Below are 26,922 nucleotides of genomic sequence, written 5' to 3'. Positions count from 1 at the left end.
ATGAAGAGTCATTCTACATCTGAATGTGACAATATTCCTGAATCTCCACCAGGGACTTGCAGGACTGAAAGTAGGGAAGGAAGCCCTGAACACAGCCAGAGATGGACGACCTTCGTTCCTGCCCAAAACACCAGCAGAATAACAAGAAGTAAGAAAGTATGTCAGTGATAATAAACCTGATGTTGACTCTGAGGTATCGACAGCTGACAATATCGGCTAGAGTTTTGCCATTAGCAATCATTACAATTTTTAAAGAGTTTTGACAGTCAAAGACATCTCAAAACTATCAAGATTCTAGCAGCTTACCTATAAACATTCAAATCATAAACCCATTTTTATAATAAAATTAATTACATCTTTAATTACAACTTTGTGGGCTGAAGGGCCTGTAGTATTGTGCTGTAGGTTTTCTATGTTCCTATGTTTCTATCTTGTCTAGTCACTTAGAAAGAATTTAAAACATTGCAATATATTAAAATAATTTAAGAAAATATCACACTTTCTCACCTGTTGGATGGAACCTGCATTGAAATATGACTTCACAAATTCTTAAAATGCCCTTCGGCCCATCAAGTCCATGACAGTCATTAACCAATCTTCTACTCTAATCCTACCCTAATGTATTTCAATTCTCGCACCAGTTCCATCAATACTTTGAGCTGGGTTCTATTGCTATTTCACCGGCAGGCTGTCCTACTGTTGCATATAATAGTATCATAGAATCAAAAGGAGACGGACACAGACACTAATCCCTCTAAGCTGCTCAGGTGCACAGCCGCGCAGTAACAGAAATGCTCCCACGCACATAGCCTTTGTTGCCATGCAGCTGGAATTTTTTTTTTAATTTAATGTTTTATTAAATTGCTGTACAGTTTTCAGGCCATTTATAAATTTCCTGCTCAGGGCAATGATTGTCCGTGCAACTGTTAAAAGAAAATTAGGGGGAAGGTTGCCATGGAAACCAGCCCTTCAGCCGAGTTCCTCCTGCACCTTTTTGGATGCTCCAAATTCAAGCATTGCTTTGTCCCTCCCCTATCGCCGCAGGACTTGAGGGTTGGAATGAGTTGACATGAACTGCATGAAGAAACCTCTGCCGGAGAGTTGTTAAAGTGGAAAAACCGTTGCACTGGGGTAGGTTCACTCCCTCGACCTCGGAAGTCTGGTTCCTGTGGTATGTCAGACACGTGAAGGATTCCCGAATCCCTGAGCAGCTATTGTACGATGGGCTTTCGCTGGGCAAGAGGAATCAAGGCAGGACCCGTAAGGGGTTCAAAGACTGCGTGAGAGCTAACATTGGACACGCTGGGCTGGGACAGAGTGCGCGAGAGTAGGGTGGCCGGCGAGCCTTGGTTAGAACCATTCATGACCTGGAGGAGGGACGCCGGGCAATACTGATCTCTACCCATCCAAGAAGAAAAGCAATAGCAGCGACTGCACTTCCAGATCCTGCACAGTTTTCGCGTCCTTATTGTGGACGTCTAAGTCACTCACAACTCGGACTCAGCAGCCACCTACAAGCACACAAAGGAACTGCACAAATCTAACTCTCACCATCAGAAACAGCAAACAACCAATTATTCCAGCATCTGGAGTCTCTTGTGTCTCCTCTTTGGCTGGGCACCCCTCTCTAGGTAAGGGATCACAGAAACCGGCTGTACGTCCTGACACGGAACCCCTCTGAGTTCAGAGAGATCTGCACAGGGTCAAGCATAGGATAGTTGGGATTGCATTGTCAAAATCTGATGGCCTGACTGACCCCCACCCCCTGCATTGTAAGTGGCCATTGGTTTATTATCGTCACACCCGTCCTGTCCTGGGATTAGAGGACTGTGTATGTGCATGGCAGAGTGGGAAGAAGGAATGGGCCTCGCTTCACTGTTGTTGCTTTGTTGCTTGGTATGTTCTGTGTCGTTCTGACGAGCATTGTGGACATGCTCTGTTGGTATTGGAATGTGTGGTGACACTTGCGGGCTGCCCCCAGTGCACCCTCAGCTGTTTTGGTTGTTAATGCAAACGGCACATTTCACCGTTGTAGTGGTAGTTAAGGGGGAGGTGTAGTAGTGGTTAATCATGTTAATCCTCTACCGTTCAGTTAGCTGCTCCCACATGGGAGGAGTTCACATACTGTACAAGCAACGTTGTCAGTAAAGTTCAGTTGAGTATTCTGCATGCTGGTGTCCTGGTGTGCTCTGCACTCTCCCTCAATAATGAACACATCAACTGTATATTTCAATTTACATGCGATAAATAAATCCGTATTGCTCTGAATCTGAATCTGCCAACCATACAGATCATGTTAGAGTATTGAAGTAGTCACTATCATCATTATGGGCTGTGTTGTATGGCGTGGGCAATCATGATCTCTTGGCCATCATTGTTCTTGGCAAATATTTGTACAATGGTTTGCCATTGCCTTCTTCGGGTTAGTATCTTTATAAGACAGGTGACCCCAGCCATTATCAATACTCTTCAGAGATTGTCTGGTGTCAGTGGTCGCATAACCAGGACTTGTGATGTGCACCAGCTGCTCGTACGACCATCCACTACCTGCTCCCACGGCTTCACGTGACCGTGATCAGGGGCTAAGCAGGTGCTACATCTTGCCCAAGGGTGACCTGCAGGCTAGTGGAGGGAAGGAGCATCCTAAATTTCCTTTGTTAAAGACGATTCTCCACCTCTCCGCCAATACAAAGGGGAAAAATAATAACAGAATGCAGTATTACAGTCTCAGGGAAAGTGCAGAACAGGTGCAAGCCCGTGACAAGGTAGAACGAGAGATCAGGAGATTACCTTTAATGTCTAAAAGGTCTGTTCAATAGCCTTTTAACAGCAGGACAGAAATTGTCCTTGACCCTGGCATGCTCGGGCTTTTGTATGTTCTGCCCAATGGGATGGAGGAGACAAGAGAACACCTGGGGTGGAAGAAATCCTTGACTGTAAACATAAGAGGTTCTGCAGATGCCGGAAGTCTTGAGCAACACACACAAAATGCTGCAGAAACCCAAGCAAGTCCAACAGCATCTATGGAGAATCTTGGCCCAAAACTGCTAGGTTTTTTTACTCAAGGTGGTAAGTGCGTGGAGTGTGGTAGAGGCAGATGCATTAGAAACATTTAAGAGTCTCTTAAGTGGACACATGAATGAAAGAAAAGTGGCAGTGCTATGTGGGAGGGAAGGGTTAGATTGATCCTGGAGTAGGTTAAAGGGTCAGCACAACATTGTGGGCCAAAGGGCCTGTACTGTGATGTACTGAGTTATGTTCTATGAAACACTGACTTTTTAATTCTCCTCTATAAATGCTCCCTGACCTGCTGAGTTCCTCCGGCATTTTGTGTGGGATCCTTGGTTGGTTGCTTTCCCGAGTCAGCTGGAAGTGTGGACAGACTCCCTGGAGGAGAGGCTGGTTTCTGTCATAGACGAGGCTGTTGAAACAGTGCGAGGATTCCAGCCCATAGACTTCTGCATCTGGATCCACCCAGCAGAAATAGCCACGGAAACCCAGCTCAATCCAAATCAGTGTGCCGCACTCAACACTGCTGGCTTTTTAACTAATTTCTAACTTCTCTTTCCAAATTATCTCAGTCGTCTCTGTGTCCAGACTGATTAATTCCTTCTGGCTCCCCTGACAGAGCTTATTCCAGTGGTGCAGAGACCTTTGCTGCAGGTAATGGGATAGGAATGACTCAGGTCTGGCAAGAGAGTGAGAGAGACCATCTGGTGTGCTGACCTTGCAGAACAGCTACTGTCCAGTCAAGTATAGAATTAAAATGCAATGGAGTTTAACACTGTATACCACTGCATCCAGTGGCAGGGCAATGCAGCCAGCTTCTGTGCTGAATCTGAGGATTACAACCTTGCAGTTACAGGGTACGTTTTTGGTTCAGTTACAGGTACAGTTTGTATCCTCTACATTGGTGAGACCTGTCGTAAATTGGGGGACCGCTTCGTCGAGCACATCCACGCCATCGGACGGAAGTGAACTTCCTGGCGGCCAAATATTTTAATCCTGTCCCCTTTCCCATTCTGACATGTCAGACCTTGGCCTCCTCGTGCCCCAATGAGGCCACCCTCAGGGTGGAGGAGAAACACCTTATATTCCTTCTGGATAACCTGATGGTATGAATATTGATTTCTCCTTCCAGTTAAAAAGAATTTCCCTCCCTCTCCCCTCTTCTTCTATTCCCCACTCTGGCCTGTTACCCCTGCTCAACTGCCTATCACCTCCCCCTGGTGCCCCTCCTCCTTCCCTTTCTCCATGAACCACTCTCCTCTCCTATCAGATTTCTTCTTCCCCGACCCATCCAGCTTCACCTCTCACCTTCGAGCTGTCCACCTTCCCCTCCCCCCATCTTTTTATTCTGGTGTCTCCCCACTTCCTTTCCAGTCCTGATGAAGGGTCTTGACCCAAAACATTGACTGGTTATTAACTTTCATAGATGCTGCCCGACCTGCTGAGTTTCTACAGCATTTTGTATGAGTTGCTATAGTTTCGGATAGGCTGTTACAGGAAAAGTAACTCAAAATGCTGGAGGAACTCAGCAGGTCAGGCAGCATCTATGGAGATGAGTGAAGAGTGTTCGGTTCCCACTGACACAAACAGTTTGGGTTATTTTCTCTGAGACTGAGGGGAGAGCTGCTCGAGGTTTATAAAAGACTGGCAGATGTAGATAATGTAGATAATCAGAGACTTTTTCCCAGGGGGCAAATATCAAATATTACAGTGCGTAACTCTATGGTGAGAGTAGGCTTAAGAGGCAAGTTTTTGTTATGCGGGGAGTGGTGAGTGTGTTGAATATGCTGCCGTGGGAAGGTGGGTGTGATGGAAGCTGGTGCAAAGACAATATACAACAGGCACTCGAACAAGCAGGGGATGGAGGGATATAGGCCACGTGCAGGCAGGAGAAATTACTTTACACTGGCTTTTGTGCGCTGAAGGGCCTGTTCCTCTCCTCTACTTGAGACAAGAGTCCTTCACAAGGATGGTTTGGACCCAAATGCTGGGGTCTCTGAAGCAAGGATCAAGACACAGTATCAAACTGGATCGAGAACTGAGCACAAAACAAATGCTAGGCAAAATCACTAGTACGGCTTACGATTGAGCCTCAAACCTCCATTCAGGTGCTCGTTAAACACTCAATTATTGGTGCCTAAAACATAATTGCCAATTAGCAGGAAGGTCCTGAGTCCTTAAAGAGGCTGCGCCAGCTATCCATGCTCCGGAGAGTTAGAGCGTTGAAACAGTGGGGTCCGGCGCGGATGGGTGCGTGTCGTAACACTTTTCTTCTTACAGCAGCAGAAACCCTGAGGAGATCACAAGGGGCGGATTAGAGCAGCCACCATCTCCCCTCAAGTGGTAATGAACAAGTGAGATGGCGAGGTGGAGATACCAAAGGAGGTGCAAGGTGTTCCTTCCCTCCGCTAGCGCGCAGGGGCAGCGCCTGCTTAGCCCCCCCGATCAGGGTCATGTGAGGCCGTGGGGGCAGGTGGTGGATGGTCATATGAGCAGCTGGTGCAGATCACAAGTCCTGGTTATGCGACCACTGACACCAGGCAGACAGCCTCTGAAGAGTATTGATGATGGCTAGGGTCACCCATCTTGTAAAGGCACTGCCCAGGAGAAGGCAATGGAAAACCACTTCTGCAGAAAAATTTGCCACAAAAGATCATGGTCATAGATGACGATCACCCAGGTCATAGGACACAGCACATAATGATGTTGATAATGAACACACGCAAAATGCTGGAGGAACTCAACAGGTCAGGCAGCGTCAATGGAAAAGAATAAAGAACGGATGTTTTGGACCAAGACCTTTAATCGAGACTGGCAAGGAAGGAAGCAGATAATTCCTCTCAGGGAAGAGTTAGAGGGAATTTTCTTCCAAAAGGTGGACCATGCTGTCTTCCACATCCACTCCCTCAGTTTAATGTCTAATCTGAAAGCCGGCATCCCTGCTTTTATGGGCACTGGAGTGCACGCCCAGTTACATAGAAACCATAGAAACTACAGCACAGAAACCGGCCTTTTGGCCCTTCTTGGCTGTGCCGAACCATCTTCTGCCTAGTCCCACTGACCTGCACATGGACCATATCCCTCCATACACCTCCCATCCATGTATCTGTCCAATTTATTCTTAAATGTTAAAAAAGAACCCGCATTTACCACCTCATCTGGCAGCTCATTCCATACTCCCACCACTCTCTGTGTGAAGAAGCCCCCCCCAATGTTCCCTTTAAACTTTTCCCCCCTCACCCTTAACCCATGTCCTCTGGCTTTTTTCTCCCCTTGCCTCAGTGGAAAAAGCCTGCTTGCATTCATTCTATCTATACCCATCATAATTTTATATACCTCTATCAAATCTCCCCTCATTCTTCTACGCTCCAAGGACTAAAGTCCTAACCTATTCAACCTTTCTCTGGAACTGAGTTTCTCAAGTCCTGGCAACATCCTTGTAAACCTTCTCTGCACTCTTTCAACCTTAATATATCCTTCCTGTAATTTGGTGACCAAAACTGAACACAATACTCCAGATTCGGCCTCACCAATGCCTTATACAACCTCATCATAACATTCCAGCTCTTATACTCAATACTTTGATTAATAAAGGCCAATGTACCAAAAGCTCTCTTTACGACCCTATCTACTTGTGACGCCACTTTTAGGGAATTTTGTATCTGTATTCCCAGATCCCTCTGTTCTACTGCACTCCTCAGTGCCTTACCATTAACCCTGTATGTTCTACCTTGGTTTGTCCTTCCAACGTGCAATACCTCACACTTGTCTGTATTAAACTCAATCTGCCATTTCTCAGCCCATTTTTCCAGCTGGTCCAAGTCCCTCTGCAGGCTCTGAAAACCTTCCTCACTGTCTACTACACCTCCAATCTTTGTATCATCAGCAAATTCGCTGATCCAATTTACCACATTATCATCCAGATCATTGATATAGATGACAAATAACAATGGACCCAGCACTGATCCCTGTGGCACACCACTAGTCACAGGACAAAGAACCTGTCTGCTCAGAGACTGAAGTGTGACCCATTAAGTCATACTTGGCACTAAAGAGCATCTCCACAGCTGGAGTTTATTTTCCTGTCAGTATGATGTCAGTGCACATGTTTATGGAGGGATCATGCAAGCTTTCAACCTGTTAGTGGTGTGTGCCCGCTACAGCCGACTCCACAATAAGTTCGTTGTTTCCTTTCCAGTAAACCTTCCCAGGTGGATAGTTACTCAAGCTGAAGCAAGTTCTGGGAAGGAGATTGAACACCATTTGGCATGAAGCCTTAACAATTCAGGCCGTTGGTGTATAACATTTTTCTGTGTTTTACTGCTGTACTCTTCACAACGTCTTCTTCTCCACCGATGCCTAGAATTGGTGTTGTACATCATTTGATTTGTGCTTGTGGGATCTTGTTTTGTGTAACTTTGTGGTCATGTTCCCTGGAGAACGTAAGTGTTCTCATACAGAGCATTACAAATTACAGAGTGCGTTAAAGTTCTCTAAGTTTGCAAATTGTTCTAGAAGATTACAAGGCTTGTTGCAATTCATTGTTACAGCTACAGTTACGTTTGCGATTGTGCAGCAAAACTCTAAGTTTGCTCAGTGGCTAGCTGGATCAGTAAATCTGCGGATGACATCAAGATGTAGTGGACAGTGAGGAAGACTATCATGGCTTGCAGCAAGATTGGGATCAGCTGGAAAAATGGGCTGAAAAATGGCGGATGGAATTTAATAAAGACAAGTGTGAGGTGTTGCACTTTGGTAGGGCCAACCAGGGTAGGTCTTACACAGTGAATGGTAGGGCACTGAGGAGTGCGGTAGAACAAAGGGATCTGGGAATACAGGTCCATAATTCATTGAAAGTGGCATCACAGTTAGATAGGGCCATAACGAAAGCATTTGGCACTTTGGCCTTATAGATCAATGTATTGAGTAGAGGAGTTAGGATGTTATGTTGAAGTTGTGGAAGACATTGGTGAGGACTAATTTGGAGTATTGAGTGCAGATTTGGTCACCTACCCTCAGGAAAGATGTAAATAAGGTTGAAATTGAAATAGTACATAGAAAATTTACAAGGATGTTACCGGGTCTGGAGAACCTGAGTTATAAGGAAAGATTGAATAGGTTCGGACTTTATTCCTTGGAACGTAGAAGATTGAGAGGAGATTTGATGGAGGTATACAAAATTATGAGGGGTATAGATAGGGTAAATTCAAGCAGACTGGGTGAGATGACAACTACATTAAGGGTGAAAGGTGAAACATTTAAGTGGAACGTGAGGAGAAACATTTTCACTCAGAGGGTGGTGACAATGTGAAATGAGATGCCAGCGAAAATGAAGATTGCAAACCTGAATAACAATGTTTAAGAGAAGGCACAGGGATAGCAGGGGCATAGAAGGCTATGGTCCAGGTGCCGGTCAATGGGAGTAGGCAGTTTAAATGGTTTGGCACAGACAAGATGGGCTGAAGGGCCTGTTTCTGTCCCGTACTTTTCTATGATTCTGTGACTCACAACTCCGTAACCCAGGTTCAATCCTGAGCACGGGTGCTGACTGTGTGAAGTTTTCATGCTCAGTGTGTGGTCATGAGGGCTCAAGACTTACAGCATCTGCAGAATCGCTTGTGTTCACGATGAAGTATCCCTCCCATCTCACATGTTGTCTTTTCTCCCCCCTCTCACTGGGCAGAACATACCTGAGAATGCCAGGGTCAAGGACAGCTTCTATCCTACTGCTTTCAGACTATTAAAAGACTTTATAAACAATAAAAGTGAACTCCTGATCTCTCTTTCTACCTTGTCATGACCTTGCACCTTATTGTCTGCCTGTACTGCACCTTCTCTGTGACTGTAACACTTTATTCTGCATTCTGTTATTGTTTTCCCCTTTGTACTAACTCAATTAGGTGGTGGGGTGGAGATACGTCTCTACCAAAGGAGGTGTAAGGTGCTCCTTCCCTCTTCTAGTCAGCAGTTCAGCTTGGGCAAGGTGTGGCACCTGCTTAGCCCCCGATCAGGGTCAGGTGAAACCACGGGCGCAGGTGGTCGTATGAACAGTTGGTGCAGATCACAAGTCCTGGTTATGTGACCACTGACACCAGGCAATCTCTGAAGAGTATTGATAATGGCTGGGGTCACCCATCTTGTAAAGACACTGCCCAGAAGAAGGCGATGGCAAACCACTTCTGCAGAAAAAATTTGCCAAGAACAATCATGGTGATGGAAAGACCATGATCGCCCACGTCACAGGACATGGCACATAATGATGATGATGGCTATCTCAATACACGAATGTGATCTGTATGGATGGCAGATTCCCATGTGGGAGGAGCTAACTGAGTAGGTTAGGAATAATACTATTAACTACCACTAAAATCACCATCCCATGCAGTGCATTCCAGGCACCCACTTTTCTGTATAAAAGAAAACTTGCCTCGTCAGGTCAAAATAATCTGCAGATGCTGGGGTCAAAGCACCACTCACAACACGCTGGAGGAACTCAGCAGGTCGGGCAGCATCAGTGGAAAAGATCAGTCGACATTTCGGGCCTGCCAATCTTTTCCACGGATGCTGCCCGACCTGCTGAGTTTCTCCAGCGTGTTGTGAGTGTAAACTTGCCTCGTCGATCTCCTTTGAACTTTGCACCTCTCAATTTATGTGTATTAGACATTTTAGACGTGGGGAAAAGATACAGGTTGTCAATCTCTGCCTCTCATTATCTTACAAACCTCCATCAAATCTCCTCTCAGCCTCTGCAAACAACTTGAATGTGGGAATGGAAATGATAGGATTGCTCTGAGAGCTGGAATTAACTCGGATATCCTTTTCTATCACAAGAAAATATGGGAAGCTTAAAACAACCTGTTCAAACTGCAGCAACAAGACTCTAGACCGAAAAAAAATCCTGAAGAAAGGTCTCAGCCTGAAACATCGACTGTTTACTCTTTGCCATTGATGTTCCTGACCTGATGAGTTGCTCCAGCATCTTGTGTGTGTTGCAAAGAAAGAAAATTGGATCAACTTAAAAATAATCTTAGTTGTACATAAGCCTGTGAGTAATCTCACTCCTCTGTATATTTTGGAGTGTCTATCCTCTTACTCCCCTAATCGTAATCTTAGATCTGCGAATACTGGTTTGCTTAGTGTTCCTGCCAAGAGTATAAAAATTTGTGGTGCAGCCCTTTTGCTCTTCTGTTCCAAGAATCTCGAATATTCCACCGACTGTGACTCAGGCAATTATTGTGGAATGTTTCAAAACACTTCTAAAAACCTAATTTTTAATTGGGTTACTTACAAGATTTCTTAATGCCTGCTGATTATAATTATATTATTTAGTATATTCAATTACATTTCATTCTATTTAATGTTTGCCTTTATTTATGATTTTTAATTTTGTCTTGTTTTTATGACTATATTGATTTATCTTTACAATCTATGTAATGCACTTTGAGTCTGCATCTTAATGTGTGAAAGGTGCTATATCAATAAAGTTATTATTATAATTGTTATCAACATCTTACGAGGAAGAGGAAATTCTCCCAACTCAGTGCTAAATTCTCAGTCTGCATTGCTCAGTTTTGATTACACAAATTGTTCTGCCCGAGTGCCCAGAACTGTCATTACATTAATTTCCCGAAGTGGTATCCAAACAGTGATGCTGAAAGATTTTCCTTTATAAATAAGCTGTCCTTCATTTTCAAGATAATTCACAGAGCATTTCCATTTCTAAATTAGGACATTAAACCACGGGATTGTTGGAGAAAATTTGTAAATCTTCTGCCATTAGATTTTTGGAGCAGCTGACTTTGAAATGCCATTGCCGTCATCAACCAAATGTGGTGATGTTGAAGTTGAGTGTGGATAAATATTTCAGTTTGTCACGCAAGATTTATCTGAATCTTATTTAACTGCGTAGGTTGGAAAGCATAGAGCAGAGGTTCCCAACCTAGGCTGCACGGACCCCTTGCTTAATGGTATCGGTCCATGGCATAAAAAAGGTTAGGAACCCTTGGCACACAGGATTATGGCAAAACATCCATATAAAACATTGTGCAGGTTATTTATTAATACATGCAGTTACTTAAAACTATAGAACATAGAACAGTACAGCACAGTACAGGCCTTTTGGCCCGCAATATTGTGCTGACTGAACTTACTCCAAGATCAGTTTAACTCTTCCCTCCCATATAGGTAGCCTTCCATTTTTCTTACATCCATATGTCTCTTAAGTTCCCCTAATGTATCTGCCTCTACCCCAAGCAGCACGAGCCAGGCACTTACCACTCTCTGTGTAAAAAAAACCTACCTCTGACATCTCCTCTTAAAGATTCATCCACTGTCCTTCAGTTTCCCCTCTGGATGATCCCATCTGTTCTAGCTTCCATGTCTTCATGGTTGGGGAGGTGGAGATACGTCTCTACCAAAGGAGGTGCATGGCCCTCTTTCCCTCTGCTTGCCCAGAGGTCACCCTTGGGCAAGGTGCACACCCAACCCCCCACCGATCAGGGTCATGTGAAGCCACGGGAGCAGCTGGTGCGTATCACAAGTCCTGCTTATGCGACCACTGACACCAGGCATTCTCTGAAGAATATTGATAATGGCTGGGGACGCCTGTCTTGTTAAGACACAGCCCAGAAGAAGGCAGTGTCAAACCACTTCTGCAGAAAAATTTGCCAAGAACAATCATGGTCCTAGAAAGACAGCGATCACCCACAAGTATGTTCCTGATTTCTGATAAAGGGTCTGGCCTGAAACGTCAAGTGTTTACTCCCATGCATAGATGCTGCCTGACTTGCTGAGCCCTTCCAGCACTTTGCGTGCATTGCTCTAGATTTCCAGCATCTGCAGTCCCTCTTCTGCCTTTGAACATGTCGTCAGCCATTCCATTAAAAGGAATCTCCTTCCTCCTCCTCACAGCTCCTACTCCTTCCCAGATTTGTATTGCCCAGACACTCAGACATGGGCAGCAATGGTAGCTTACCAGTAGGCATAATGTTTTACAGCATTATTGACCCTGGTTCAATTGCCATCATTGTTTTGTAAGGAGTTTATACATTCTCCCCATGACCAAAACAATTTCCTCTGTGTGTTCCATTTTCCTACCACATACCAAAGGTGATTTGGTTTGAAGGTTAGTAGGTTAATCATTGCTTTCCATCTTATCGAAGTCCTCGGGATTTTATAAATCACTATGAGGTCACCCCTCAGTTCCAGTCACTCCAGGAAAAGAACCACACCTTGCCAGCCTCTCCTTATAACACAAGTCCTCCAGTTCTCACAAAATATTCTATAGATGTGTAGTGGAGAATGTATTGTCTGGCTGCATCATGGCCTGGTATGGAAACACCAGTGTCTCTGAATGGAAAATCCTACAAAAAATGGTGGATAAAGTAAGTCCATCACGGGCTAAGTCCTCCCAACCATTGAGTACATCGACATCAAACGCTGTCGCAGGAAAGCAGCTTCCACCATCAGAGACCCCCAGCACCTAGGGCACGTTCGCTTCTTGTTGCTGCCATCAGGATGAAGGTACAAGATACTCAGGATTCGCACCACCAGCTTCAGGGACAGTTATTACCCCTCAACCATCAGGATCTCACTCAACTTCACTTGCCCCATCACTGAAATATTCCACAACCAATGGACTCAACTTTCAAAGACTCTTCATCTCTTGGTCTTGATATTTACTGAATATTTATTTATTATTTTTGCTTCCTCTTTTTCTATTTGCACAGTTTGTTGTCTTCTGCACTCTGGTTGAACGCCCAAGTTGGGAGATCTTTGATGGATTCTGTTATAGTTATTATTCAATAAATTTGTTGAGGTATGCCCACAAGAAAATGAATCTAAGGGTTGTAGATGGTGCCCTCATAATAAAATGTACTGTGAACTTTGAACTTGAACATCATTGAGAATATTTTCTGTGCAGCCCTCTAGTTTATACAACACCAAAATACCTTAATTAACAATGCTGATTCTGAACAAGGACAGAGGTACTTTGGGATGTGTCTTTGGAAGATATCAAAGATTCAACTTCTCAATCCAATCGGATTTTGGAAACCAAATGAAAACATGAATAATTTAATCAGGAGATCAAGAAACCGAAGTCCACGTCATTGGGCAAAACATTTCCCTGATCACATGAAGAAATCAAAATGCATGTCAACTTTTCAATAAATAATGAAGGAAGGAATTAAAAATAGGCAATCACATAAAACCAGTCTGATTAGTAAATAAGGTGTTGCTCAGCATTAAGTTACAAACAATCAATCAATAAATTAGTGAATAGTGCATAAAGAAGAACAGTGAGATAGTGTTAATGGGTTTGGGCAGCACATTGCATAGTGGATAGCACAACGCTTCACAGTACAGGCGACCGGTGTTCAGTTCCCCCTGCTGCCTGTAAGGGCAAGGATGTAATGATGAGGCTTTATAAGGCATTGGTCAGATAGCACTTTGTGTATTTTGGGTCCCTTACATGAGGAAAGATGTGCTGGCACAGGAAAAGGTCTAGAGGAGGTTCACGAGAATGATTCCTGGAATGAAGGGGTTAACGTATGAGGAGCGCTTGATGGCTTTCTGGAGTCTTAAGAAGAATGAGGGAGGATTTCCTTGAAATCTATTGAATAGTGAAAAGTCTAGATAAAGAGGATGTGGCGAGAATGTTTTCCACGGTGGATTAGTCAAGGACCAGAGGGCACAGACTGAGAATAGAGGGACGTCCATTTAGAACAGAGTTGAAGAGGAATATCCTTAGCCAGAGGCAGTGAATCTGTGGAATTGAGTATACTTAACATGGGGTTTCAGAGGTTCTTGATCAGTCGGGGCTTCAAAGGTTATGGAGTGAAGGCAGGAGAATGGGGTTGAGAGGGATAATAAATCAGCCATGATGGAATGACAGAGCAGACTCGATGGGCCAAATGGCTTAATTACGCTCCCATGTCTTATGGTCTTGTGGACATCTTCAACAGGCGATGCCTCAGGAAGACAGCATTCAGCATTAAGGACTCTCACTATCCAGGACGTGCCTTCTTCTCATGACGACAATCAGGGAAAAGGTGCAGGAGCCTGAGACACTGTGATGCTGTTTCATTTGGCTGTGTCCATGGGCAGAGTTGAATGATAATTAAACTTGAACTTGAAGACACAAACTCAACATTTTAGGAACAGTTTCTTCCCCTCCACCGTCAGATTTCTGAGCGGGCCATGAAGCCACGAACTCCACCTCACCATTTAGCTCTCTGTATGCTATATTTAATTGTTTGTTTTATTTCTTATCTAATGTACAGAGATTATTTTATGTATTGCTCTGTACAGCTGCCACAAAACAGCAAATTCCAAGACATACTTTAGCGAAAGTAAACCTGATTTTGATTGTGACTCAGTAATATGGGTAATAATTTGCACATTTATACACTGCAAACGCAATCCAATTTTACTGGATTTCAGTGTTGGAATAAATCATTCCTCTTTTCATTAAGCATTTTGCTTTCAGTTCCTTTATAAAAACAGTGTAATTTCAAACGCAGTTTTGTTTTTTTTAAAGAAATCGCAACAGACATTTGGCAGATGAGTCTGTGCTGTGGGATCTGGCTCTCAGTTGCTTCACTGTCTCAGCTCTTGCCTCCTGTTACGCCCTGACGGCGACGCGGTGGAAGGCATGAAGAACACACAGGATGGTTTTGACATTAGCACGGAACTTAAGAAATGCCTGAAGATGCACTGGTTCATTGCTTCAGTTGTTCAAGTACACTAGTCCACATTTTTCTCAGCGCTAACCTCCAAAAACTTGGACTGAAGCTCACAGAGAAAATTCTAGAGAGGCTCTGCTGCTGTTTTCGTGCAATTTAGGTTTTATGCTGCAGATCTCCAGCATCTGCTGAAGGCTTCTATCTTTGAATTTTTGGCCCAAAGCTCAATGCCGCTTTGTGCGTCCTCATTTGCTGTGAGTCCTGCCCTGGACTGGACAATTGATGCTCCATCCAGAGACAATAAACCCAAGTCAGTCTTACACCACTGCACTGAGAGGGAACGATGGCGAATATGGAGCTACACCAGAGTCAGCCAAGACTTTCTCACACATTCTCCCCTGAGATGGCTGTTCTCCAACAGAATCAGGGCAACAGGGGCAACCAGGGATGGGCAATAAATGCTGGCTTAGGAGGCGACGCCCACATCCCACAAATGAATAAATTTTTAAAAAGGTTTATTATCCCTAACATATAATATGAAATTTCTTATTTTATTGCACCAGTATAGTGCGAGACAAAACTTTGTTATAAGTTAAAAGATAAGTAAGTCATGCAAAAGGTGGTGTTCAGTGTCCATTCAGAAATCTGATGGTAGAACATAGAGCATAGAATAGTACAGCACAGTACAGGCCCTTCGGCCCACAATGTTGTGCCGACCCTCAAACCCTGCCTCCCATATAACACCCCCACCTTAAATTCCTCCATATACCTGTCTAGTAGTCTCTTAAACTTCACTAGTGTACCTGCCTCCACCACTGACTCAGGCAGTGCATTCCACGTACCAACCACTCCCTGAGTAAAAAACCTTCCTCTAATATCCCCCTTGAACTTCCCACCCCTTACCTTAAAGCCATGTCCTCTTGTATTGAGCAGTGGTGCCCTGGGGAAGAGGCGCTGGCTGTCCACTCTATCTATTCCTCTTATTAGCTTGTACACCTCTATCATGTCTCCTCTCATCCTCCTTCTCTCCAAAGAGTAAAGCCCTAGCTCCCTTAATCTCTGATCATAATGCATGCTCTCTAAACCAGGCAGCATCCTGGTGAATCTCCTCTGTACCCTTTCCAATGCTTCCACATCCTTCCTATAGTGAGGGGAAGAAGTTGTTCCTGCATCACTGAGTGTGAGTCTTCAAGCCTCCTACAGGGTCTGGCAGACTAACGGCAGCAACTGGTGGAATAGTTTGACGTTCAGGGAGGGTTGATGCTCAGCATCATGATGGCGTAGCTGTCATTTTTGAAGAAAGGCATTGAGAAGTGCTTGCTGGAGTGGAAACCAATCAACGGTAGGCTGATGAGAGTCAGGCGGAAAGGGAAGCGATTGAACATGATTGTGCAGCATATGGGGATCAGCCAACTACAGAGTCCACACTAAAGTGAAGCTGTACCAGACCTGTGTTCTGTCCACACTCTTGTAGGGTCAGAATGCTTGTACATGACAGGGAATGACCTCGCCAAGCCATTGTCATTCCACACCCTGAACCTTCAGAAGATCCTCTGTATCTTCTGGCCAAGAAAGATCTCCAACCACACCCTTCTCCTTCAGTGTCACCAAGAGGACATGGCCACAATCATCATGGGGAAAAGTTGGAGATGGATTGGACATGTAATGAGAAGAGAGGCCAACTCCATCATCAAGGCAGCACTTTATTGGACACTCTGCAGGGTGGAGAAAATGCAGGAGACCAAAGACAACTTGGCGCTGTTCCATAGGAACAGAAATGAGGACACTGAACCACACCTGGGGCACAATAGAGAAGATGGCCAAGGACAGACAGAGATGAAGGACCTTCAGTGCTGCCCTAAACGCCAGCGGTGTAACTGGCAGTAACTATCTTCAGGCTCATATACCTCCTCTTGCGTATATTTAAAGTGGAGGTTGTTATGCTATTGGTTAGTAAGGACATCGAAGGTTATGGGGAGAAGGAAGGAGAATGGGAAAATAAATCAGGCACGATTGAATGGGGGAGCATACACATTGGGCCAAGTACCCCAATCTTACTCTTATATATCATGGTCGTTGACGATAGAGATGAGACGTGGGCATATTCCAGAAGGACCTTAATGATGGATGCCGTCTTCTTGAAGCACTGCCTGTTGAAGATGTCTCGGATGGTGGGGAGGGTTGTGCTAGTGAGAGATCTGGCTGAGTCTACAACCCTCCAGCTTCCTTTGATCCTGTATATTGGAGCCTCCAATCCAGACTCTCATGCAACCAGTCAGAACGCTCTCCACTGTGTATGTCTTTAGAAATTTGCTGGAGTCTCTGGTGACTCACCTCAAATTCCTTATGACGTATAGCTCCTTTCATGCCTTTTTAGTGATTGCATCGATATATTGGGACTGGACTGGATCCTCTGAAATGTCCATTTTCACGAACACCAGGGGAGGGGACATACTTTGGCTTTGACTCTCCTGGGCTGCAGGGTTAAAGTTGACTGGCCAGTTGCTGACCTTCATTCCGAGAACCACTTCAGAAACTTCAGGGACTTTGTGAACAATGACTATGCATCGTTGCACATTGGCCAGAAAGTCCTTCTTCGGGACATGTCAAGAGCTCCCAGCCATTGTCACATGCCTGTACTTCAAGGACTGTGGTAGACATGCATTGCAATCCCATATGCACTTAGGACCACTGGTTTCTACAGCACAAAGTGAGGCCACTGGATCCACATTGAAAGAGCAGTGACTCCTAGTCGTCTTTCCCTGTGCTCCTAGAGGTAACGTACCCGTCCAATTTCTGTTTGTCCCATGCAATGATTCACGATGACTACGGACACTCTCGGACATGAATCAGGTTCAGGAGAGCATCAGGGAAGTTTGACGGGTGTGACCCGTAGCTTCCACCCCGCAGTGGGAGGGTTGGGTTTCGGAATCTCTGCTTGTTCTCTGCTGATGGCACAGAGGACTCAGCCCGATCACAATGAGCAAAAGGGAAGGAAATTCAGTCGAGACCCTCCAGGTCCTCATACTGAGGCATCACCTGTTGCAGTCACCCAGGGGAGGAGGCTCTGGGAGCAGGGTGAGAGAAACCAGAAACGCAGCAACGTGGACAAATGGTGGAAGTGCTGGGCTTGCACATTTTTTCTTTTGAATGCAAGACCCGTTTGGACATTAATAATACAAATATTGTAAGCCTGGTTCATTAGAGAGACTGAGAACTTCGTAGCTGCGTCGCCTTGGGTTATTGCATGGACCAGGCCATCTTGCCACGGTGACACCTGTTGGAGCCACCCAGGGGAGGAGGCAAGGAAGCGGTGTGAAAGCACATTGAAATCCATGCTAAGTTAAAAGCCCATCCCCTGTTGGCCAGCTCCCCCACCTCAATACTGCCCCCCAGTGTTTGCTCCCTACGTCTGCGACTGACTCTTGTGCCGAGGCTGTATAAAGGACTGGTAAGACCGTATTTGGAGTATTGTCAGCAGATTTGGGCCCCTTAGCTAAGATATGCTGGCATTGGAGAGTGTCCAATGGAGGTTCACGAGAGTGAAAGGGTTAATGTATGAGGTGCATTTGATGGCTCTTGGCCTGTACTCACTGGAGTGTAGAAGAATGAGAGGGGACCTCATTGAAACCTCTCAAAAAGTGAAAGGCCTTGAGAGAGTGGATACGGAGAGGATGCTTCCTATAGTGGAGGAATCCAAAGCCAGAGGGCACAGCCTCACAATTGAGGGACGTCCATTTTGAACAGAGATAAGAAGGAATTTCTTTAGCCAATGGGTGATGAAATTGAGGAATTCATAGTCACAGACAGCTGTGCGGGCCGTGTCATTGGGTATATTTAAGGTGACGTTTCATAGATTCTTGGTTAATCAGGCTTCAAAGGTTACAGGGAGAAGTCAGGAGAGTGAGGTTGGGAGGGATAATAAATCAGTCATGGTGGAATGGCAGAGCAGACTTGATGGGATGAATAACCTAAATCTGCTCCTAGGTCTTATGGTCTTATGACCCAGCTTGAGATGAGCAACTGCTGCGTGCTTATACCTATGGAAACATGGCTTCAGCACAACGTCCCATGCACCATCAATCTTCAGGCCTTGCCACTCAGGGACTTGTGCAAATATTATTTTCTGATTGTATGTCAAGACAAGTCAAGTCAAGTCACTTTTTATTGTCATTTCGACCATAACTGCTGGTACAGTACACAGTAAAAATGAGACAACATTTTTCAGGACCATGGTGCTACATGAACAATACAAAAACTACTCTGAACTATGTAAAACAACACAAAACTACACTAGACCACAGACCTACCCAGGACTGCATAAAGTGCACAAAACAGTGCAGGCATTACAATAAATAATAAACAAGACAATAGGCACAGTGGAGGGCAGTAGGCTGGTGTCAAGCCAGGCTCTGGGTATTGAGAAGCCTGATGACTTGGGGGAAGAAACTGTTACATACTCTGGTCGTGAGAGCCTGAATACTTCGGTGCCTTTTGCCAGATGACAGGAGGGAGAAGAGTTGGTATGAGGGGTGTGTGGGGTCCTTCATAATTCTGTTTGCTTTACGGATGCAGCGTGTGGTGTAAATGACTCTAATGATGGGAAGAGAGACCCCGATGATCTTCTCAGCTGACCTCACTATCCGCTGCAGGATCTTGCGATCAGAGATGGTGCAATTCCCGAACCAGGCAGTGATGCAGCTGCTCAGGATGCTCTCAATACAACCTCAATATGTGCTGTATTGTAACTATATGTGGTGTGTGTAACTACATACTCTTTACCGTGTTTTGCAACTTAGCCCCAGGTGAATGATGCTTTGTTTCTCTCTATACACATGTATGGTCGAGTGGCAATAAACTTGAACTTGAACTACTACCTTGAGCTCCTTCCCCTCCCTCCCCACTCCACCACCTTATGGTTCCTGACCCCTTCCTTTACAGCCCTTTGGTTGGCCAGGAATGTTGACTATCTTTTCCCCTCCTTGTCTGCTGCCTGACCTGCTGAGTTCCTCCATCATTTTGTGCATGTTGTTCCAGATTTCCAGCATCTGCAGACTGCCTTGTGTTTACACCAGGCATTTTATTATCAAAGGGATCAGCTGTACCCTGAACTGAGATGCCACAAAAGTAACGTCTCCAGAACGACTATCAATGGGGAAATGTCACCATCAGTAACGTCACCCGGCAGAACACAGTCCACCCTTCGCTCGCGGGAGATTGCGCTGACTTACTTATTTAAAGGTACAGCATGACGGCAGGCTGATTACACCCTTGTGTCCTGTTAACCTACTAGCCCATACAACTTTGGAATGTGGGAGGAAACCAGAGCACCTGGAGGAAATCGAGACAGTCACGGGCAGGACATACAAACTCCTTACAGGCAGCGGCGGGAATTGAACCTGGGTCGCTGGTGTGGCAAAGCGCAATGTTAACCGTGCCACCTCAAGTGCAACTCTAACCCTTCCCCCTCCCCACCCCTGCTGATTCAGAAATTCTTCCAGGGGTGGGTGCTGAGGAAAAGTCAGAGAGTGGTTTGTGTCTGGGACTCTGTGCCCGACACAGGAAGTGCAGTGATAGCAGACACTCTCACCACTTTAAAGCAACACTCTCAAACAGCCAAACCCAACAAAACTCCAGACTGAGAGCAGGGAAGTGGAAGTTATACAAATAAAACTATTTCTGGCTGCCAGAAACGATGGGGTGAACAGCCCCCTTCTATAATTTGCCTGTACCAACCAATGTCTATACATCACCTGGAGAGAATCACATTTATCCTGTCAAATGTGCACTCTGGTTACTAGGAAACAGTTTTAGGAACAGCTATTGTGCCTTTTTTTTGCTACTTGAAGATGCGTCAGTGGCCCTTTCAGTGCACAAGTGCCTTCTGGAATGGATGAGAAAGTTTCTAGTGTTTTAACCAAAGCCTGAAGGTCAGAACAAACAAAAGGATGCAACGGTTGAACCTATAAGCAGAGCTCGGTGTAACAACGACTTGTTCAAAGTTCACAAAGTTCAAAGTAATGTTATTTTTTTTAAGTATGTATACAGTATACAATCTTGAGATTCATATTTGTATCATCCTGCAAGAACGGAGAGGGATATTCTTGAAGCACCCCTACTTAACAGAATCAGCAAACCCACTGGCAACTAATTACAACAAGCTCTGCTCTGTGAGAAAAAACACCACTTGTTCCCCTTTATTTCTGGATATTCAGAGGTCAATTCCAATTAAGTTTAGTACTGGTATCAAAATATAAACAGGAAGACACTAAACATCAAAACACTGGAAGAACTTCCCAAAAGTGAAGTTAAAGTATTAGCTGGTTGAGTATTGAAATCCTTTTCAGTGCACGAATCTGACCAGGTGACTGAAGTTTCACATAATACAGAAAAAATGACCGAATTATTTGTTACTTTGTAAGTTATTCCTGTTAGAGAGATATATTTGCAGCACCCCTGCTTAACGCAAACAGCAAACTCATTGACAAATAATTACAACAAACTGTTCTGTCAGCAAACCACCCACTTAATTTTATTTGGTTAGTAACACTTAATGCCAAACACTGCAATATAAGTTAAACTTCAGGGAGAAAAACTTTCTCACGTTTAAGCATTTTTTCAAAGCTTTGCTAAAGAAAAATGCTCACACAAATAAAAATGTCTTTTTTACTAAAATAAATGGCTCCAGAATTTTCTGTTTTCTTAATACATTCCTTGAGTATCCATCATAATATTGCAATCTATTTAAGTGCAATGTTAAACTTGCAGAGAATTGTGAGCTTACCAGTCTTCCTGAAACAGTCCGTCTTCTATCTGTACCTCGACTGATAGTGCAGTATGTTTTTGTTATGTTTCAGCTTGATTCTAGTCCCTCAGACTCCATCAGAACAACAATGCATCCTTTATCTCCCAGCCAATTCCTTCAGCATAAAATCCACACCCCCAAAATCCCCATACGCCGACTCTCTTATTTAATAACGTTACCTCAGAGAAATAAACCATGCTTTCATCACTTCATTCCCTGCATTCTTTCCGATGTTTACACTTCATTTCACTCCCAAATGCCCCCAAAGGATCTGGGTGAAGAATTCTGCAGGGGCCGGTTAAGAGAAAATGGAAGTGGTCTTTCAAACTTCATTAAGGGACTAATTCTCCTCATTTTTCAGGGGAGCAGTTTAATTCCAGCTGTGATTACGGCTTCAGCCTAAATGGCATACATGAGAGCTTCACTTACAAAGTTTTACTTCCACCAAACTTATCAAATTATTTGGCATTTCTCCAAATGAAGGAGAGGACAAAAACGAAATTCTTCCCTCAAATTTTAATTGTCTTGGCTCTTGGGAATTTCCTTGAAGGAAATTATGTTTGCTTTTGTACAGTGGGTTCTGCCAGCAGTTGACTTAATCAATATGTAGTCATAGAGTTATACAGAGCAGAAACAGACCATTCAGCCCAACTAAGCCTGCTGTCCACCAAGCATCTACTAACTCCAATCACAATTATTCTCCCTAAATTCGAATCAATTTGGAGTTTTTTTTTTAATTATTGTTATGTCAAAATCAAAGTAAATTTATTGTCAAATAAATTTATTATTTCCTACCTTGAGATTCATTTCTTGCAGGCATACACAAGAAAACCAATAGCCACAGTAGAGTCAATGAAAAACGGCACCAACGAGGTGGACAACCAGTGAGCGAAAGGCAACATACTGTGCAAGTAAGAAAAGAAAGAAAAATAATAATAAATAAGCAATAAATATTGAGAACATGAGATGAAGGGTCCTTAAAAGTGAATCCATAGGTTGAAGGAACTATTCAGTGGTGGGGCAAGTGAGTTTGAGTGAAGTTGTCCTCTCTCGTTGAAGAACCTGATGGTTGGAGGGGTGATAACTGGTCCTGACCTGGTGTTGTGACTCCTGGGTCCCTATACCGCCTCCTTGATGGCAGCAGCAAGAAGAATGGTCTTTTATATCCTTGTGTCCTCAGACAAGGTTTAGACTCAAAACACCAATAGTTCAAAGTCACAAAGTAAAATTTCAAAGGTTGAAATAAAATTATTATCAAAGTACATATATATTACTACGCACAGCCCTTAGATTTATTGTCTTGTAGGCATATTCAATAAATCTGTAGAATAATAACTATCACTGAATCAGTGAAAGGCCACACCAACTTTAGCTCAACCCGTGAGCAAAAAACAACAAACTGTGTAAATACTGAAAAAAAATAGTAATAATAAATAAATGAGCAATAAAATAACGAGAACATGAGATGAAGGGTCCATAGAAGGCGGAGAAGATGGCGGCGCGACAGCAGCGCACGCGGCCACTTCGGTGGTGATGTCTGTTATCTGTCAAGTAGGGGACCGTGCACAATCCTGATTTGATGGAGACAGACGTGAGAGTACGGAGGAACATCTGGAAAACTTCTGAAATGCCCGCTTCGCTGCCGCTGCTACTGTGTGGTAACCGGAATCTCCCGAGCAGAAGGCCCCAAAATCCTTGGCTTTGCATGTTTCAGCGGCCGGGGTGAGGTCGAAGGCGCTCGGCAGAGGATGGCGCTCAGGAGGCTGTATCGGAGAGGCTGGTCGGAAGCTCGAAGTTTTCGGACGGACGGACTCAGTGTCGGCTGTGGTCGGCTGCTTCCAAAGCATCGTCAAGTTGATGGTGCCTGGAGGTTTATGGCAGGGAGGTTCTCCCTTTTGCCGCCTGCTACCGGGGACTCGGGAGTCGATCGACTCGGGGACTTTGAGACTATTTTTACTGTGCCCATGGTTTGTTCATCAAATTATGGTATTGCTTTGCACTGCTGTAACTATATGTTATAATTATGTGGTTCTGTCAGCGTTAGTCTTTGTTTTGTCCTGTTTTCTGTGATATCACTCCAGAGAAACATTGTATCATTTCTTAATGCATGTATGCATTTCTAAATGACAATAAAAGAGGACTGAGTGTTCTCATAAACTAATCTAATCTAATAGGTTATGGGAACATTTCAATGATGGGGCAAGTGAAGTTGAGTGAAGTTATCCCCTTTGGTTGAAGAGCCAGGTAGCTGAGCATAGGAACTGTTCCTGAACCTGCTGGAGTGAGTTTTGCGGCTCCTGTACCTTCTTCCTGATGGCAGCAGCGACTGTGCACATAAAATGTAAATAGCATTGAGAACATCAGTTGTAGACTCTTGAGTAATAGAGTCCTTGAACGTGAGTCTGTAGATTGTGGAATCAGTTCAGAGTTGTGTTGAGTTCAACAGGTTCAATAGTTACCCATGCTGGTTCAGGAGCCTGAAGGTTGTATACAAGTACTGAGATACAGTGAAAAACTTAGTGTAGTGTGCCTTCCAGACAGACCCTTCCATACATAGGATATCAAGGTAGTACAAAGGGAAATGGATATCAAGTGAGGACAATATGTGGTGGGGTGGAGATACAGTAAGTTTCTACCAAGGGTGGTGAAAGGTGCTTCTTCCCTCCGCTAGCCTGCAGGTCTGCCTTGGGCAAGGTGTAACACATGTTTAGCCACCCCCCGCCCCTCCCAATCAGGGTCACATGAAGATGGTGGGTGCTCGTATGAGCAGCTTGTGCATATCACAAGTCCTGCTTCTGCGACCTCTGACGGCAGACAGATAATCTCTGAAGAGTATTGATAATATTGTACTGTCTCAGAACTTTTATATTTGCATGCTGTAGCACTTACTTTTTATTGGCAGTTATTTTGTAAATAACACTAGTCTTTGCATTTCTGGTTAGATACTGACTGCATTTCATTGGCTTTGTATCTGTACTCAGCACAGTGACAATAAAGTTGAATCGAATCTAATCTAATGGCTGGGGTCACCTGTCTTGTCAATGGCAAACCACTTTTGTAGAAGAATTTGCCAAGAACAATCATGGTCATGAGACCAAGACCGCCCATGTCATACGGCATGGCACATAATGATTAAGATGACAAAGGGAAAACAATAACAGAATATAGAATAAGCAAGAGAAAATCAGCAGATGTTGGAATTCCAAGCAACACACCCAAAATGCTGAAGGATTTCAACAGGTCAGGCAGCATCTGTGGAAATGAATAAACAGTCGATGTTTTGGGTCGAGATCCTTATTCAGGACTGGAAAGGAAGTGGGAAGACACCAGAATAAAAAGGTGAGGGAGGGGAAGGAGGACTAGCTAGAAGGTGATAGGTGAAGCCAGGTGGGTGGGAAAGATGAAGGGCTGGAGAAGAAGGAATCTGATAGGAGAGGAGACAGGACCATAGGAGAAAGGGAAGCAGGAGGCCACCTGTGGGAGCTGATAGGCAGGTGAGAAGAGGTAAGAGGCCAAGTGGGAATAGAAGAAGAGGTGAGGGGAGGAGGGTTTTTTTTTACCAGAAGGAGAAATCGATATTCTTGCCATCAGGTTGGAGGCTACCCAAACAGAATATAAGGTGATGCTCCTCCATCCTGAGGGTGGCCTCATCTTGACACAAGAGGAGGCCATGGAATAATGTGTTAAGATACAGAGAAAGTGGAGTGCAAGAGCCTGAAAAGGCCTTGGTGATCAGGATTAAGGAAACTCCAAGGCATTCTACAAGTATGTGAAGAATAAGAGGATGAGCCGAGTGAGAATTGAACCAATCAGGAGTGAGAGTGGAAACATGTGCACGGAGCCGGAGGAGGTAGTGGAGACACTTAATGAATACTTTGCTTCAGTATTCACCAGTGAAATGGACCTTGGCAATTATGGGGATGAGTTAAAGCAGACTGAAAGACTTGCGTGTATAGACATTAAGAAAGAGAATGTGCTGGAGCTTTTGAAAGGTATTAAGTTGGATAAGTTGCCATGACTGAACAAAATATACCCCAGGCTACTGTAGGAAGTGAGAGAGGAGAGTGCTGAGCCTCTGGTGAAGATCTTTGCATCATCAATAGGGACTGGAAAAGTACCGGGGGATTGGAAGGCTGCAAACATTGTTCCCTTGTTCAAGAAAGGGAGTAGAAGTAACCCAGGAAATATAGACTCATGAATCTTACGACTTGGCTTTGCCAAAGGCAGGTCATGCCTTACGAACCTGATTGAATTCTTTGAGGATGTAACAAAACACACAGATGAAGGTAGAGCAGTGGACGTAGTCTATATGGATTTCAGTCAGGCATTTGAGAAAGTTCCCTATGCAAGACTTATTCAGAAAGTAGTGAGGCATGGGATCCAAGGAGACCTTGCTTTATGGATCCAGAATTGGCTTGCCCACAGAAGGCAAAGGGTAGTTGTAGATGGTTCGTATTCTGCATGGAGGATGGTGACAGGTGATGTTTTGCTGGGATCTGTTCTGGAACCCCTCCTCTTTGTGATTTTTATAAATAACCTGGAACAGGAAGTAGAAGGGTGCATTAATATATTTTCTGATGACACAAAAGTTGGGGGTGTTGTGAAAAGTCTGAAGGGTTGTCAGAGGTTATAGCACAACACTAATAAGATGCAGAACTGGGCTGAGAAGTGGCAGATGGAGTTCAACCCAGAGAAGTGTGAAGTGGTTCCCTTTGGTAGGTCAAATTTGAGAACAGAATATAATATTAATGGTAAGACTCTTGACAGTGTGGAGGTACAGAGAGATCTTGGGGCCCGTGTCCATAGGACACTCAAAGCTGCTGCACAGGTTGACAGTGTTGTTAAGAAGGCATACGGTGTGTTGGCCTTCATCAACCATGGGATTGTGTTCAAGAACCCCGAGATAATGTTACAGCTATACAAGACCTCAGTCAGACCCCACTTGGAGTACTGTGTTCAGTTCTGGTCACTTCATTACAGGAAGGATGTGGATGCTGTAGAGAGATTGCAGAGGAGATTTACCAGGATGTTGCCTGGATTGGGGAGCATGCCTTATGTGAATAGGTTGAGTGAACTCGGCCTTTTCTCCTTAGAGCGACAGAGGATGAGAAGTGACCTGATAGAGATGTATAAGATGATGAGAGGCATTGTTCATGTGGATAGCCAGAGGCTTTTTCCCAGAACTGAGATGGCTGAAATGGCATAGTTTTAAGGTGTTTGGAAGTAGGTACCGAGGGGATTTCAGGGGTAGGTTTTTCACGCAGAGAGTGGTGAGTGTGTGGAATGCACTGCCAGCGGCAGTGGTGGAAGTGGATACAATAGGGTCTTTTAAGAGGTTCTTAGATAAGTACATAGAGCTTAGTAAAAATTAGGGCTTTGCGGTAGGGAAATTCTAGGCAGTTTCTAGAATAGGTTACATGGTCG

At 44.4% G+C, this 26,922-nt stretch overlaps 1 protein-coding gene across 1 annotated transcript in view; it reads right to left on the bottom strand.

The window, feature by feature from the left end:
- prelp (proline/arginine-rich end leucine-rich repeat protein) overlaps positions 1-21,605 on the bottom strand; it is a 37,249-nt gene extending 15,644 nt beyond the window's left edge. Inside the window, exon 1 of the mRNA XM_063066421.1 lies at positions 21,478-21,605. The gene's annotated coding sequence lies outside the window, so the exon portion shown is untranslated. The remainder of the gene's footprint in view (positions 1-21,477) is intronic.
- Between the last annotated feature and the right edge of the window lie 5,317 nt (positions 21,606-26,922).

The sequence above is a fragment of the Mobula hypostoma genome, chromosome 13 (assembly GCF_963921235.1).
Source record: "Mobula hypostoma chromosome 13, sMobHyp1.1, whole genome shotgun sequence".
NCBI classification, from domain to species: Eukaryota; Metazoa; Chordata; class Chondrichthyes; order Myliobatiformes; family Myliobatidae; genus Mobula; species Mobula hypostoma.
Note: the sequence above shows the minus strand (reverse complement) of the source record. Positions and strands in the feature narration are given on the sequence as shown.